The 15235-nt window shown below is 39.1% G+C and overlaps 1 long non-coding RNA gene across 1 annotated transcript in view; it reads left to right on the forward strand.

Annotated features, from left to right (window-relative positions):
* LOC145508054 (uncharacterized) overlaps positions 1-14325 on the forward strand; it is a 145421-nt gene extending 131096 nt beyond the window's left edge. Inside the window, exons 6-8 of the long non-coding RNA XR_014055327.1 lie at positions 5578-5661; positions 6836-7691; positions 13040-14325. This is a non-coding gene — a long non-coding RNA (uncharacterized LOC145508054). The remainder of the gene's footprint in view (positions 1-5577; positions 5662-6835; positions 7692-13039) is intronic.
* Positions 14326-15235: the final 910 nt, after the last annotated feature.

Here is a 15235-nt window from a genome sequence, read left to right on the forward strand (position 1 = left end):
ACTCAACAGACTTGAGTTTGAGCAAACCCTGGGAGATGGTGAAGGACAGGGAAGCCTGGCATGCTGCAGCCTGTGGGGTCACAGTCAGATATGACTTAATGACTGAACAACAACAATGAGAACATACTGTATAGCACAGGGAGCTTTACTTAATGCATTGTGGTGACCTGAATGGGAAAAAGTCCAAAAGGGAGAGTATACATGTATATGGATGGCTGATTCATTTTGCTGTACAGTAGAAACTAGCACAACACTGTAAAGCAACTTAGTCAATAAAAATTGAGTGAAAAAATCTCCATCATTCCAGAAATTTTTACTGGATTCCCTGCCTTCTAGACACCTTCAGTATCTATAACTGAGATTCCTCCATCATCTCAGTTTCATGATTTCCACTTTCTGACCCTTACTTTCTGCATTTCCAGCTCACTGCCTCTAGTTGGTTGACTCAATCTTGGACACCTCCTGGACATATGATTTATCAGCCCCAGCCTTTGTTCATCCTCTTCATCCTTTCCATACTCTTACGAGTCTGTTAAAGCTGCTTGAATGCTGTGATCAAATTTCATGATCCCTGTCTTGCATCCCTCTTCGGCTCCCTGGCACCATACTCACTTCTTTATATTCTCTTGGCTAAAATACTATCTTTGTTAAATCAAACTACTGGCCCTGTTCTATACCACAGAAGCTGTAAGTGGTTGAATAATATTCCATCATGCTGCCTGGCCTAACTCTGCACCATGACCTCTAATTTCAAGAGATAAATAGTACTGTTCTTGAGACTGGATAATGTATACTGATTGATAGATAGCTCACCTGCTTCGGTATTTTTCAAACTGTGGTTAGCTCATTCAATATGATTTCACTTAATTATTCCACTTCTCTATTTTCAAATTTCCATTTAGTTGTTTTGAAGGTCTTCTACTTCTCTGTGGAGATTTCTCATCTGTTCATACTTTGTCTATATTTTCCCTCAGATCCTTGGTTTATTTGTTATCACTCTTTTAAAGTTCTTATGTACTAACTGTGACATCTGAATCACCTCAGAGTCTTCTTTAATTGTATGTTTTTTTCTCCATTGAGTACACATTAAGTTTTCAGGATTCTATTTTTTTTTTTTGCATGCTAATTCATTGTAACTATGTTAGATACTATGAATGATATATTGAAACTAGATTATCTTTTCTTCATTTCTAGGTTGTTGATCTTTGTTGTGGATGGCAGTGGAATTCTACAAACATTTCTGAACCTGACATACTTAGCTTTGATTCAGCTCTCTGTTGTCTTTACCCATTTTACCTTTTCAATTTCAATAAGACTGGTTTGTTTGTTTTTAGCTCCACTTCCAATAAAGGAAACGAGGGCAGAACTCACCAAATGTGTTTACTTTTTCTTAAGAATTACCATATATTAAAGATCTTTAGCCAATGCTTGATATATTGTAGGCTTTTACGGTTCATGGTGTATTTTCTTCAGTGTTATAATTGTTTAGAACAGTGGGCCAAGCCCAGTATCAGTAATTTTGTCATGGATGAAAGTGGAATTCTGAAGCATTTTGAAATGCTTCATTTTGCAAATTATATGTAACTCAAAGAAACTAAGCCATGCCGTGTGGGGCCACCCAAGACAGACAGGTCATGGTGGAGAGGTCTGACAGAATGTGGTCCACTGGAGAAGGGAATGGCAAACCACTTCAGTATTCTTGCCTTCAAAACCCCATGGACAGTATGAAAAGGCAAAAAGATAGGACACTGAAAGATGAACTCCCCAGGTCAGTAGGTGCCCAATATGCTACTGGAGATCAGTGGAGAAATAACTAAAGAAAGAATGAAGGGATGGAGCCAAAGCAAAAACAACACCCAGTTGTGAATGGGACTGGTGATAGAAGCAAGATTCAATACTGTAAAGAGCAATATTGCATAGGAACCTGGAATGTTAAGTCCATGAATCAGGGCAAATTGAAAGTGGTCAAACAGGAGATGACAAGAGTGAACATCGATATTCTAGGAATCAGTGAACTAATATGGACTGGAATAGGTGAATTTAACTCAGATGATCCTTATATCTACTACTGTGGGCAGGAATCCCTTAGAAGAAATGGAGTAGCCATCATAGTCAACAAAAGAGTCCAAAATGCAGTACTTGGATGCAATCTCAAAAAGGACAGAATGATCTCTGTTCGTTTCCAAGGCAAACCATTCAGTATCATGGTAATCCAAGTCTATGCCCCGATCAGTAATGCCGAAGAAGCTGAAGTTGAACAGTTCTATGAAAACTTACAAGACCTTCTAGAACTAACACCCAAAAAAGATGTCCTTTTCATTATAGGGGACTGGAATGCAAAAGTAGGAAGTCAAGAAACACCTGGAGTAACAGGTAAATTTGGCCTTGGAGTACAGAATGAAGCAGGGCAAAGGCTAATAGAGTTCTGCCGAGAGAACGCACTGGTAATAGCAAACACCCTCTTCCAACAACACAAGAGAAGACTCTACACATGGACATCACCAGATGGTTGACACTGAAATCAGATTGATTATATTCTTTGCAGCCAAAAATGGAGAAGTTCTCTACAGTCAGCAAAAACAAGAACAGGAGCTGACTGTGGCTCAGATCATGAACTCCTTATTGCCAAATCCAGACTGAAATTGAAGAAAGTGGAGAAAACCACTAGACCATTCAGGTATGACCTAAATCAAATCCCTTATGACTATACAGTAGAAGTGAGAAATAGATTTAAAGGACTAGATCTGATAGACAGAATCCCTGATGAACTATGGATGGAGGTTTGTGACATTGTACAGGAGGCAGGGATAAAGACCATCCCCAAGAAAAAGAAATTCAAAAAAGCAAAATGACTATCTAAGGAGGCCTTACAAATAGCTATGAAAGACGGGAAGCAAAAAGCAAAGGAGGAAAGAAAAGATACACCCATTTGAATGCAGAGTTCCAAAGAATAGCAAGGAGAGATAAGAAAGCCTTCCTCAGTGATCAATGCAAAGAAATAGGGGAAAACAACAGAATGGGAAAGACTAGAGATCTCTTCAAGAAAATTAGAGATATCAAGGGAATATTTCATACAAAGATGGGCTTGATAAAGGACAGAAATGGTATGGACCTAACAGAAGCAGAAGATATTAAGAAGAGGTGGCAAGAATACACAGAAGAACTATACAAAAAAAGATCTTCATAACCCAGATAATCACGATGGTGTGGTCACTCACCTAGAGCCAGACATCCTGGAATGTGAAGTCAAGTGGGCTTTAGGAAGCATCACTACAAACAAAGCTAGCGGAGGTGATGGAATTCCAGTTGAGCTATCTCAAATCCTAAAAGATGATGCTGTGAAAGTGCTTCATTCAATATGCCAGCAAATCTGGAAAAGTCAGCAGTGGTCACAGGACTGGAAAAGGTCAGTTTTCATTTGAACCCCACAGAAAGGCAATGCCAAAGAATGCTCAAGCTACCACACAATGGCACTCATCTCACATGCTAGTAAAGTAATGCTTAAAATCCTCCAAGCCAGGCTTCAGCAATACATGAACCATGAACTTCCAGATGTTCAAGCTGGTTTTGGAAAAGGGAGAGGAACCAGAGATCAAATTGCCACATCCGATGGATCATCAAAAAAGCAAGAGAGTTCCAGAAAACATCTATTTCTGCTTTATTGACTATGCCAAAGCCTTTGACTCTGTTGATCACAATAAACTGTGGAAAATTCTCCAAGAAATGGAAATACCAAACCACCTGACCTGCCTCTTTAGAAACCTCTATGCAGGTCAGGAAGCAACAGTTAGAACTGGACATGGAACAACAGACTGTTTCCAAATAGGAAAAGGAGTACATCAAGGATGTATATTGTCACCCTTCTTATTTAACTTATATGCAGAGTACATCATAGGAAAGGCTGGGCTGGAGGAAGCACAAGCTGGAAGCAAGATTGACAGGAGAAATATCAATAACCTCAGATATGCAGATGACACCACCCTTATGGCAGAAAGTGAAGAAGAACTAAAGAGCCTCTTGATGAAAGTGGAAGAGGAGAGTGAAAAAGTTGGCTTAAAGCTCAACATGCAGAAACCTAAGATCATGGCATCCGGTCCCATCACTTCATGGCAGATAGATGGGCAAACAGTGGAAACAGTGGCTGACTTTATTTTTCTGGGCTCCAAAATCACTGCAGATAGTGATTACAGCAATGAAATTAAAAGACGCTTACACCTTGGAAGAAAACTTATGACCAACCTAGACAGCATATTAAAAAGCAGAGACATTACTTTGCCAACAAAGGTCCATCTAGTCAAGGCTATGGTTTTTCTAGTGGTCAAGTATGGATTTAAGAGTTGGACTATAAAGAAAGCTGAGCTCAGAAGAATTGATGCTTTTGAACTGTGGTGTTGGGGAAGACCCTTGAGAGTCCCTTGGCCTGCAAGGAGATCCATCCAGTCCATCCTAAAGGAGATCAGTCCTGGATGTTCATTGGAAGGACTGATGTTGAAGCTGAAACTTCAATACTTTGGCCACCTGATGGGAAGAGCTGACTCATTGGAAAAGACCCTGATGCTGGAAAAGATTGAGGGCAGGAGGAGAAGGGGATGACAGAGGATGAGATGGCTGAATGGCATCAACGGCTCGACAGACATGGGTTTGGGTGGACTCAGGGAGTTGGTGATAGACAGGGAGGCCCAGCCTGCTGCGGTTCATGGGGTCACAAAGAGTCGAACACGACTGAGCAACTGAACTGAACTGAACTGAATATGTGTGTGTGTGTGTGTGTGTGTGTGTATACTTACAGACACAAACATAAAATGTAGTGTACAGTTTACTGTTTAATAGAAAAGAAACCACTGATGAAACTTCTACATAGATCAGCAAATGGAACATTTTCACCACGCAAAAATGTGTCCCCGAACCTGACGTTCACAATCTAAACCCCATTATTCTTCCCTGAGTGTAATCACTCCTTTTGTTTTCTTTATATATTTACTGTCTCAGTGGATATTGCTAAAGACTGAGATTTAGTTTTGCATGTTTGTGCACTCTATAAATGTAATAATACTGACAGTAAATGTGCTTTTATGACTATCTTTTCTTTCCTTGACACTATGCTTAGGGAGATTTACCCAAGTCTCTGTATGGAAGTATAATTCATTCATGTTTTTTCATTTCACTCTTTAACTCACTCTGATCAGTCTTTTCCCATATGATTTCACCTAAACTGTTCTTTTCAAGGTTGCCCATGACCTCCATCAAAATTGGACAATTTCTTGTCTCAATTTGTAGACCCTCTGCACTTCCTCCCTCCTCCTCCTTCCCTCCATCTCCAGCTTATTCATCCTGCTTACAGATGGGTCCTTAAGCAACTAAGAGAGCATGTGTGCAGACAATTAAGTTTTGTGGGAACCATGGAATAGATTTGTCTGTGTACATACAAGGCAGTGAATGTATCTACTACGTGCTGTGCTCAGTCGCTCAGTCATGTCCAACTCTTTGCGGCTCCATGGACTGTAGCCCTCCAAACTCCTCCATCCACAGGATTTCCCAGGCAAGAGTACTGGAATGTGTTGCCATTTTCTTTTATAGGGGATCTTCCCAACCCAAGGATCAAACCGGTGTCTCCAGGGTCTCCTGCATTGGCAGTTGGATTCTTTACCACTGAGCCATCTGGTAAGCCATGTGTCTTCTATAGATATTCTGAGACATGTAGGAATCTTCCATTTAAACACTGGAGAACCATATGAAAATAAATAATTATTGCTGTCTCTAAAATGGATTTTAGGGTGAAAAGAATGGAAAAAGAATGTCTCATCTTTACAAAAGTTAATCAGAAACGCTATCTCTGGCCAAATCGGCTCAGCAAAATTTCAGTTTAGACATGAAATGATGAAAGACTTCAGGGATGTGGGTGTTTTTCAACATGTTCACAATTCTGGAACTTGTTTTGTCTTTTATTGTAGTAGAAATTGATCATCTGGGAAAGGCATTAAATGACAAAATTCTTTCTTTTATTGCTGGGAAAGATCTACTTCTTTAATTTCCTCGAATGTTAAACTACCTTTGAAATCTTAAATGCTAAAGCATATTTTTTAAATTATCCAAAAGGGTCTTATTCTTATTCTCTTTTTAGTCATTAGTCTTAGAATTGCCACTATTCTGGGATCTCTCTGACATTTCTGTATTATAGACAAACCTAAGAGTCAATTTGCTTACTAGTGGTGAGTGAAGACACCAGGAAGTCAGATGGTTTTACATTAGGCTTGGGGTTGGTGCTCAGAATCACCACTTAGATGCAGGAACTACCTTCTAAGTCCTATAGCTACTCTACTCTCTGAATATTAGGCAACATGACCACTTTTTCTTAAATCACCTAAATTCTCTTTTTTAATAGATATCCTGACTACATTACTTATCCTGTTAACTGTACAAAACTCTTTGTTAGATGAATTGAGAAGAAATGTTTCCTACAGGCAGCAGTTTTGCCATATGTAATTATGTACTCCTGAAAATAAATCAATTAAAAAAAACTCTAGGATTTCCTCTCTCCTCTAATGCTATTAATTAAGATTAGTATGTTTTCAAAGTCTGACAAACCCTGTAAATGTGAGAAGACAGTGACTCCACATCGCTGGGGTACATGAAATGGTCCTGGGATATCTGCGCTTGTATGAAATGCACTGTGAACTCCTGTGTTCCCGCCTCATGTCAGAGTTCAGTGTCTCTGGAAATATAATAGTCTAGTTCTATTTGTATATCAGGGTGTGCTTTGCAATCACTGGACAGCCAAAACAGCTGGAGATATGCCGTGTTTCCATGGAACATTTTACGTGTCTGTTTTCATCAGCTCCAGTTGATTTAAAGGAATGACAATCCAGCATCCATCACACGAGGGGTCGTAGGATTATTGATGCATGCAGACACTGCATAGGAAGGTAGGCTTGGAACAACCTGTCAAAGAAACACTGGTGAAAAGACAGTTTGTTCCTTGGGGATAAGCTGATAGTCCAAGGGCAGAAAAACATGTCATGCAGCTGTAAATGGCGATCAAAGCCTGAATGAAGGTGAGTAGGTAGAAAGTTAAAAAGCCTTCTACCTTAAAAACTCCCTGATGCCAGCTTTGTCTAGTAGTGATTCTGTATGTGTGTTCATGTGTGTGTTCACACACACCAGTAATTATATCTCCGTGGACTTAAAAACTTTTACCCAGAAATACAACCACCATGCATAAGAAGAATAGCTGAGAAGACAAAGTAATCCATTGCCTGGTTTGCCATAGCTTTATAACAGGATATTTTCTTCCAAGGGGTTTCATAAGGATGAGAATCAAAAAATTTCCAAAGTTAAGTATGAGAGTGACAGATGATTATATGCCTGAAATCTCCTTGTGACTTCATTAGTGCAGGAGGATCCCAAGTTCATTCCCAGCGGTTATGCTCCCATCCTTGCATCTAGTGTGATTTTTAAGCACTGGAGTTTAACCAGTGTGAAGTGCTGCATCACAATCTCAGCATACTCTTCAAAGTGAGATGGATTATTTGGAATGTGCCTTCTTTATGATCTGATGTTCTTCTCCTTTCTTACGCCTGAAATGTGGATGTGAGATCCAGAGCTCCGGCAGCAATCATGAAGACATGCTTCATTGTAAGAATGAAAGCCATGTGAAGAGAACTGAGGAGATGTGTGTGGGAGCCCAGGTCTGGGTGAGTGTGTTGGTCCTGGGCCTACTCAGGACAGTCAATCAATATGTACCTTTTATTAAGGATGCAGTAACATAGGCCACTAATTTGGGGGGAGCAGTTCCTCTTTTTAACAGTCAAATCTGATCCAAAATTATATATGTTGCATAGGAAAATACTTCATAATATATGCAGAGAAGACTTTAGTCAGTGGGGAGATTGGACATTTATATAACATATTTATATGGTAACTTTGGTATTCCTTTCAGTATTATGACAGAAGTCAGTAGTCTTCAGAGTTTTTCAAATTATGGCTAGTCAGATTGCCTGATTGCTGAGACATGTTTGCTTTAGGCTACCTGTGTATTTGTGTGTGTGCACAAGGTGGGTAGGGAGTAGATATGAGCTATTCTTACTCTGTGATCAATGTGCTATGGCAAACTGTCAAACTATTTTAAAAAAACTTCATCATAAATTAAAAACCTGCACTATTTTTTCTAAGTTCAATTAAGAAACTACAGTGGAGTGTGTAGGGTGTAGATACTGGCTTGCTCTTAATTAGATATGTTCACAAATCATTCCTGTGAGTTGAAATAGATGCTGAGTCCTAAAATCAAATTGAATTGCAGATTTTTCTCCTATTATTAATTATTCATTCTGCTTCTGACTGGGTTGAGTATATGTGCATGCTGAGGTTTGTATAACTTATCTATAACTGCTGTTGTCATGGGTGCTGCTCCTGCCTGTAATAGATGTAGTAGGTATATGTGTGTATACACATGTATGTGTGTATGTACTAATGTCTGTATGTTATGGCATGTGTATATATGTACACACATACATGGAGATGCCTCAAATATGACGAGCTTGTATTTATGTGTGTGTGTGTAAATCGCCCATATAAAGCTGAGTATTTACCTGTACTGACGTTTTCTCTTGTCTTATCAATACTCACTTTTACCTTAATGGTGCTGAGTTTGCCTCTCATGGTAAGCTTCCCTTCCTGGTGTCAGCTGATAACTAAGGAGAGAGAAGGCAAGATGCTCAATTTCCCATTGTTTCCTACTCTTTTCTCTATCCTATAGCACTTACCGTGATCCACACACTCTATGTTTTATGTATTTCTCTTTTTTACCACCTGTTTTCTCACTAGATTATAAATTCTGTGAAGGTGCCAAGCTTTTTTCTCTAGTTCATAGTTGTATTTCCAGCATCTAGAGCAATACCTGCTGCTTTCTAAGCATTAAGTAATATTTGTTGAATGAATGGATTAGCTGTAGTTACTGGTACATAGTTACTAGTGGAAGACTTTTTAATGAAATAGAATTTTAGAATTGAGGTCTGGGAGATTTTCAAGTTGCCCACCTGTTCAGTGTCATCAAATACTAACCATTTACAGGAGGTCTTGTCCTCAGGGTAAATTCTTTTGGACGTCTTTTCCTCTTTACATTTCCCATGTTATTTGGGAGGGGACTGTTATGTGCTTAAAAATGTAAACTTTCAAATTATTTGGGGAATAATAAAGTATAAATGATGTCCACCTGATGCGAAGAACTGACTCATTGGAAAATACCCTGATGTTGGGAAAGATTGAAGGTGGGAGGAGAAGGGGATGAGATGGTTGGATGGCATCAATGATGTGATGGACATGAATTTGAGTAAGCTCCAGGAGTTGGTGATGGACAGGGAAACCTGGCGTGCTGCAGTCCATGGGGTCACAAAGAGTCAGACACAACTGAACATGTCTGAAAGAAACTACCATCAGAAAGAGGCCACTTCTGAAATGATATTGTCTTTGACTCTTTGAGGTAGAGGCACCTTGATAGGAAATAATGACACTTTTACTGATAGGAAGGTGAGTTGCCCAGGGTAAACCCAGAGCCCAGCTTCCCTGGGAAGCCATCCAGCATCTCTGGGGCCAAAGATGTGATTGTGTTCTTAAGCTCAAGAATGCTATGACCTTGAGCAAGTTACATAACACGACTTAGCCTCAACAATGATGATCGACACATTATGGGGTAGATGTGAGTGAAACATGGAAATGTTTAACGGTGTTTGTTGTTATTCATGCCTCATGCTATTTTCATTACATGTTTCTGAGTGTTAGTTGCTAAGTATTTTCTTGGGTGAAATAAGGTGACTTTGTTGGGAGGATCTGACAGACTTTCCTGCCCACTATGTATTGCTGTCTGAAAGAGAATAAACCCTTCTAAAGCATTACTTGTTAGCTTTTCTATGCTTTGCTTGTGGCGAATTTTAAATACACGAAATGAAATACCGTTCTTCATAATTAGTACTGATTTTTCCTTTAGAACCTGTTAGTACTGAACTGTACTACTCATGTGTGGGGTCTTTTCACTAGTTTGAAATGACAGGGCTCTGCCTGGGACATATTTGCATCCCAATAGAGGACACAGCTACTGAAGCTCCAGGACTTGAGGACAAAGGCCACATTTCATGTCTTCTTCCATAGAAATTTACCTTCTGGCTTCTTACATTTTATGAAATCCACAAAGTATCTTGAGGTTAAGAACTTACTTTATTTCTGCAGGTGATGACAAGAGCAAGAGGGAGGAAGAGGAGTACAAATTGCTTGGGAGCTGAAATGTGGTAAAATGTGGCAGAGTGACAGTGGCACCCGGGCTGGCACCTAGAACTGACCCTTTCCTAAGCCTTTTTGGGGCATCTAAACACAAGGAAATTTGTGCAGGAGCCTTCAGCATCATCTGTCTGGGAGTTCACAGAATAATTTTAAGTGGTTCATTACATATGAATTCTTGGGTAGTGTTCTGTAGGGTAGCATCCTAGAACCTAGATGGGTCAAGAAGCTGTGCTGTCTCAGAAGCTCTGTTGGTCACACACTTAAATTGATCTTTAAAGATATATTGTGATGATATTGAGTTATGTTATTTAATTAATTTATTTTAATTGGAGGCTAATTACTTTATAATACTGTGGTGGTTTTTGCCATACATTGACATGAATCAACCAAATTACTCAAGGATAAATACAACATACAATGTGTGTGTGTGTGTGTGTGTGTGTGTGTGTGTGTGTTTTCTTCTCAGCTCACTGCTCCTAACACAAATGGGCATTTCCTTGCTAAATTTAAAGTGCCTTTTTGTAAACAGTATTAAGCATATTTTGTCACTTTATGTAGCTATTATCAACCTTAAAATTTATTTTCATTCATGAAGAACTCTGAATATTTGTGAATTTCTGTTCATATCTTATCTAGTATTCAAGCATAGTTATATTTCCTGTGGACAAAATGCTCTTATCCATTCTAAGTTAGACTTTCAGAGCTGCTGGCATCTCCTGAATAGAGACCTAGATAGAAAATGGTTCCCCCAGAAATTACCACATGGTGAAGCCTGCAGGAACAATTCTGCTTACCACTTTTTCCTTAAATCCCTTGTTCTATTTCCATCATAGTAGTTTGTGTTTTCCTTTCCTCCTAAATGTACAGACTATTCTTAACATATGTGCAAGTCACTCTCCATCCATCACCCCAGTCTTTGTATTTGGTGAAAGACATTCACGACTGACTTCTAATGTAACAGCAAAGAACAGAGTGGTTTTGTGATTTATGAACTTTTTGAAAATCACAAAACTTTTCCTGCTCCAACTGTTCATATTCTATTGCCCAGGCTCTAGTACTTCAGACCTCTCATTTTCAGGTTAAGTAAACTTAGATGTACCTAATTAAGAACAAATACTTGTGGTCTGAAGCTGAAGCTCCAATATGTTGATTACCTGATGGGAAGAGCCCACTCATTCGAAAAGACTGATGCTGGGAAAGATAGAAGGCAGGAGGAGAAGGGAGCAACAGAGGATGAGATGGTCGGAAGGCAACACCTACTCAATGGACATGAGTGGGAGCAAACTCTGGAAGATAGTAAAGGACAGGGAATCCTGGTGTGCTGCAGTCCATGGGGTTGCAAAGAGCTGGAAATGACTTAGCAATAGAACAACAACAACTTTTAAGATAAAGTAGTCAGCCGAGACAGGGTTTAAAAAATCATCTCAATTCCATGAAGAATTCTGATTCTGTCAAATATGTATTTTGATACCATGTCTCTGACATGAAAAATAAACTTACAATTATATCAAAGCCATGACACTTGTTAATCTAAGGGATTCTTGAAAATTGATGCGGACTATCTATAATGACTGTGCTTTGGGTCATTTCCTGGATATTAATGAAAGTGTAGGGTTAACTGCCGTTAACATTTTTTTTCATTAAGATTATTTGTTCCAGAGAAGTGATGTGAGGTGAAATCCTTACTGCCTAATTAACACATTCTTCTAAACTGCTGATGTTTTCAGAATGAAATGTGTGGTTTGGAACTATAGGACTCTAATTTTTTTTTTTTTTAATCGAACACTGAAAGTAGTCATTTTAAAGAAGTCTTGTTTTCCTGTTGTGATGGGAGAAGAAACCTGTGAAGAGGGAGATTTGGTTGAGATTTGTCCTGAAATATTCTCTTTCATGTACTATTTCTACAGAAGAAATAGCAGGACTGCTCTGCGTTGTGTACTGGACCACTTAGCTGCTTTCTTCTGCAGGGACTTCCATGTTCACTTTTAAAGGTTTAATTTAAACAATTGCAATTCCCATTAGAATAGTTATTATTGTGGAAATGAAAATTGTACTCATGTAAATTCCTTGACATTCAGTTCCTCTTGGAAACATGCAGACAGTATACTAAGTTTGGAACTTGAGCTGTGTTATCCTGAGTTTTTAAAAGTGTTATTTTATATTTGTCTTTCTGTCTGGCTTACTTCACTTAGTATGGTGATTTCTAGATTCATCCATGTTGCTGCAAATGACATTATCTCATTCTTTTTTATGGCTAGGTAGTATTCTATAGTGTGTCTGTGTGTGTATGTTGTTATTGTTGTTGTTCAGCCACTCAGTTGTGTCTGACTCTGCACCCTGTGGACTGCAGCATGCCACCCTTCCCTGTTCTTCACTATCTCCTGGAGTTTGCTCAAATTATGTCCATTGAGTCAGTGATGCTATCCAACCATCTCACCCTCTGTCATCCTCTTATTCTGCCTTCAATCTTTCCCAGCATCAGGGTCTTTTCCAATAAATAGGCTCCTCACATCAGGTGGCCAAAGTATTGGAGCTTTAGCTTCTGTCCTAAGGGTGGTGTCATCTGCATATTTGAGGTTATTGATATTTCTCCTGGCAATCTTGATTCCAGCTTGTGCTTCTTCCTGCCCAGCATTTCTCATGGTGTAATCTGCATAAAGTTAAATAAGCAGGGTGACAATATATAGCCTTGACATACTTCTTTTCCTATTTGGAACCAGTCTGTTGTTACATGTCCAGTTCTAACTGTTGCTTCCTGACCTGCATACAGGTTTCTCAAGAGGCAGATATATGCGGACTACATCATGTGAAATGCCAGGCTGGATGAAGTGCAAGCTGAAATCAAGATTGCCAGGAGAAATATCAATAACCTCAGATATGCAGATGACACCACCCTTAGGACAGAAAGCAAAGAAGAACTAAAGAGCCTCATGATGAAAGTGAAAGACAAGAGTGAAAAATTTGGCTTAAAATACAACATTCAGAAAACTAAGATCATGGCACCTGGTCCCATCACTTCATGGCAAATACATGGGGAAACAATGAAAATAGTGAAAGACTTTATTTTTGGGGGCTCCAAAATCACTGTAGATGGTGACTCCAGCCATGAAATTAAAAGACGCTTGCTCCTTGGAAGAAAAGCTATGACCAACCTAGACAGCTTATTAAAAAGCAGAGACATTACTTTGTCAACAAAGGTCCATCTAGTCAAGGCTATGGTTTTTCCAGTAGTCATGTATGGATGTGAGAGTTGGACTATAAGGAAAGCTGAGCGCCGAAGAATTGATGCTTTTGAACTGTGGTGTTGAAGAAGACTCTTGAGAGTCCCTTGGACTGCAAGGAGATCAAACCAGTCCATCCTAAAGGAAATCAGTCCTGAATATTCATTGGAAGGACTGATGCTGAAGCTTGAAACTGCAATACCTTGGCCACCTGATGTGAAGAATGCTGGGAAAGATTGAAGGCAGGAGGAAAAGGAGACGACAGAGGATTAGGTTGTTGGTTGGCATCACTGACTCAATGGACATGAGTTTGAGTAAGCTCCAGGAATTGGTGATGGACAAGGAAGCCTGGCGTGCTGCAGTCCAAGGGGTCACAAAGAGATGGACACGCCTGAGTGACTGAACTGAACTGAACTTGTCATGTAAAACTTGGAATGTTGTTAAGCCTGGAGCTTGTTTGGCCAGGGCTCCTCCAGGGGCTCAACAATTTCAAGATTTGTCCTCCATCTTATCTATAGTGCTACAAGTCTCGTATTCACAGCAGGCAGTCACTCACAGTCAGTGCAGTGTCCAGGCAGGTTAGAAGCAAGATCAGAAGCCTGTTCTGCTTTGTCTCTGTAGCCCAAACAAGACTATTTACTTAATTTCCCTAACAACACATGAAAAAACACCATTATTTGACCAACTCAATCAAAGCTCCAACTCCTTGCTCATTTAATTGAATTCATTACTTCCTTTGCTTACCTTCCTTGCCAATGAGATACAAGTAGAAATGTATTAAGCCGGCACTGGGCAAAGTTCTCATTTTCTCTATTAAAGAGACAGTTCTGATGAGGATGTGACAATGATGTGGTGATGTTTTGCAACTATGAGGACAAAGGGTGAAAGAATCATAAGACACCTGTAGTGGCACCAGGGAGCTACTAAGGCCAAGCCACTGAGTGTTCACCTAGAGAGTTTCTATTACAGAAAAGAGCACTTAAAAAAAATTATATACTTGGGAGTTCCGATTTGCTGCTAAAGACTTTGCCAACTAATGTAAGATCTACTGTCCACTAATCAGAGTCTGTTAATTAACTAGGATGTACTATTACAATGAAATGCAATCAAGCAATAGGTGGAAGATAAACCCATAGATACACAGGGAGATGGCCACAATAAAGTTAATTCAATGTATTAAGTGAATAAAGAGCTTATGTAAGTGAAATTTTAAAAATGAATATATACCAGGGAGACTGTCTTGAAGAATCCAGAAGGAATGGTTAGCTGTGGTTACTTCTGAGGCTAGAATACAGTGGCCAAGAGGGAGAGGAGACTCATTTTATTATTCACAATATTTTGTTGTATATTTTTCCTTTTACAAGGCACATGATAAAGAAAATATAGTGAGATAATATAAAGTGGCCTAGAGAAATGATCCATATTTTATTTTCTGGGACACATTCATATAAAAAAAGAAAATCAGATTTTTAAAATCTAGAAATCTTTTTTATTCACAATTTTCAATACTCTGTACTACTAGGCAACACAAAAATGCAATAAAAGCATTGACCTAGGTATCAGGAAATTTATTTTTTATACCTATCTGTGTCATCAACTTGTTTTCAAGGCCTTGGGCTATCCTTGTTTATGTTTCTCACTTTATTCAAATATAAACTATATAGGTTGTCTGAGGGTCTCCCCCAATCTGCTTTTGATATTTAATAATGGGACTGATAGAGGTGCGGTATTTGGTATTACTCAGT

Source organism: Giraffa tippelskirchi, chromosome 1 (genome assembly GCF_054371585.1).
Source record: "Giraffa tippelskirchi isolate mGirTip1 chromosome 1, T2T-mGirTip1v1.2.pri, whole genome shotgun sequence".
Lineage (NCBI taxonomy): Eukaryota > Metazoa > Chordata > Mammalia > Artiodactyla > Giraffidae > Giraffa > Giraffa tippelskirchi.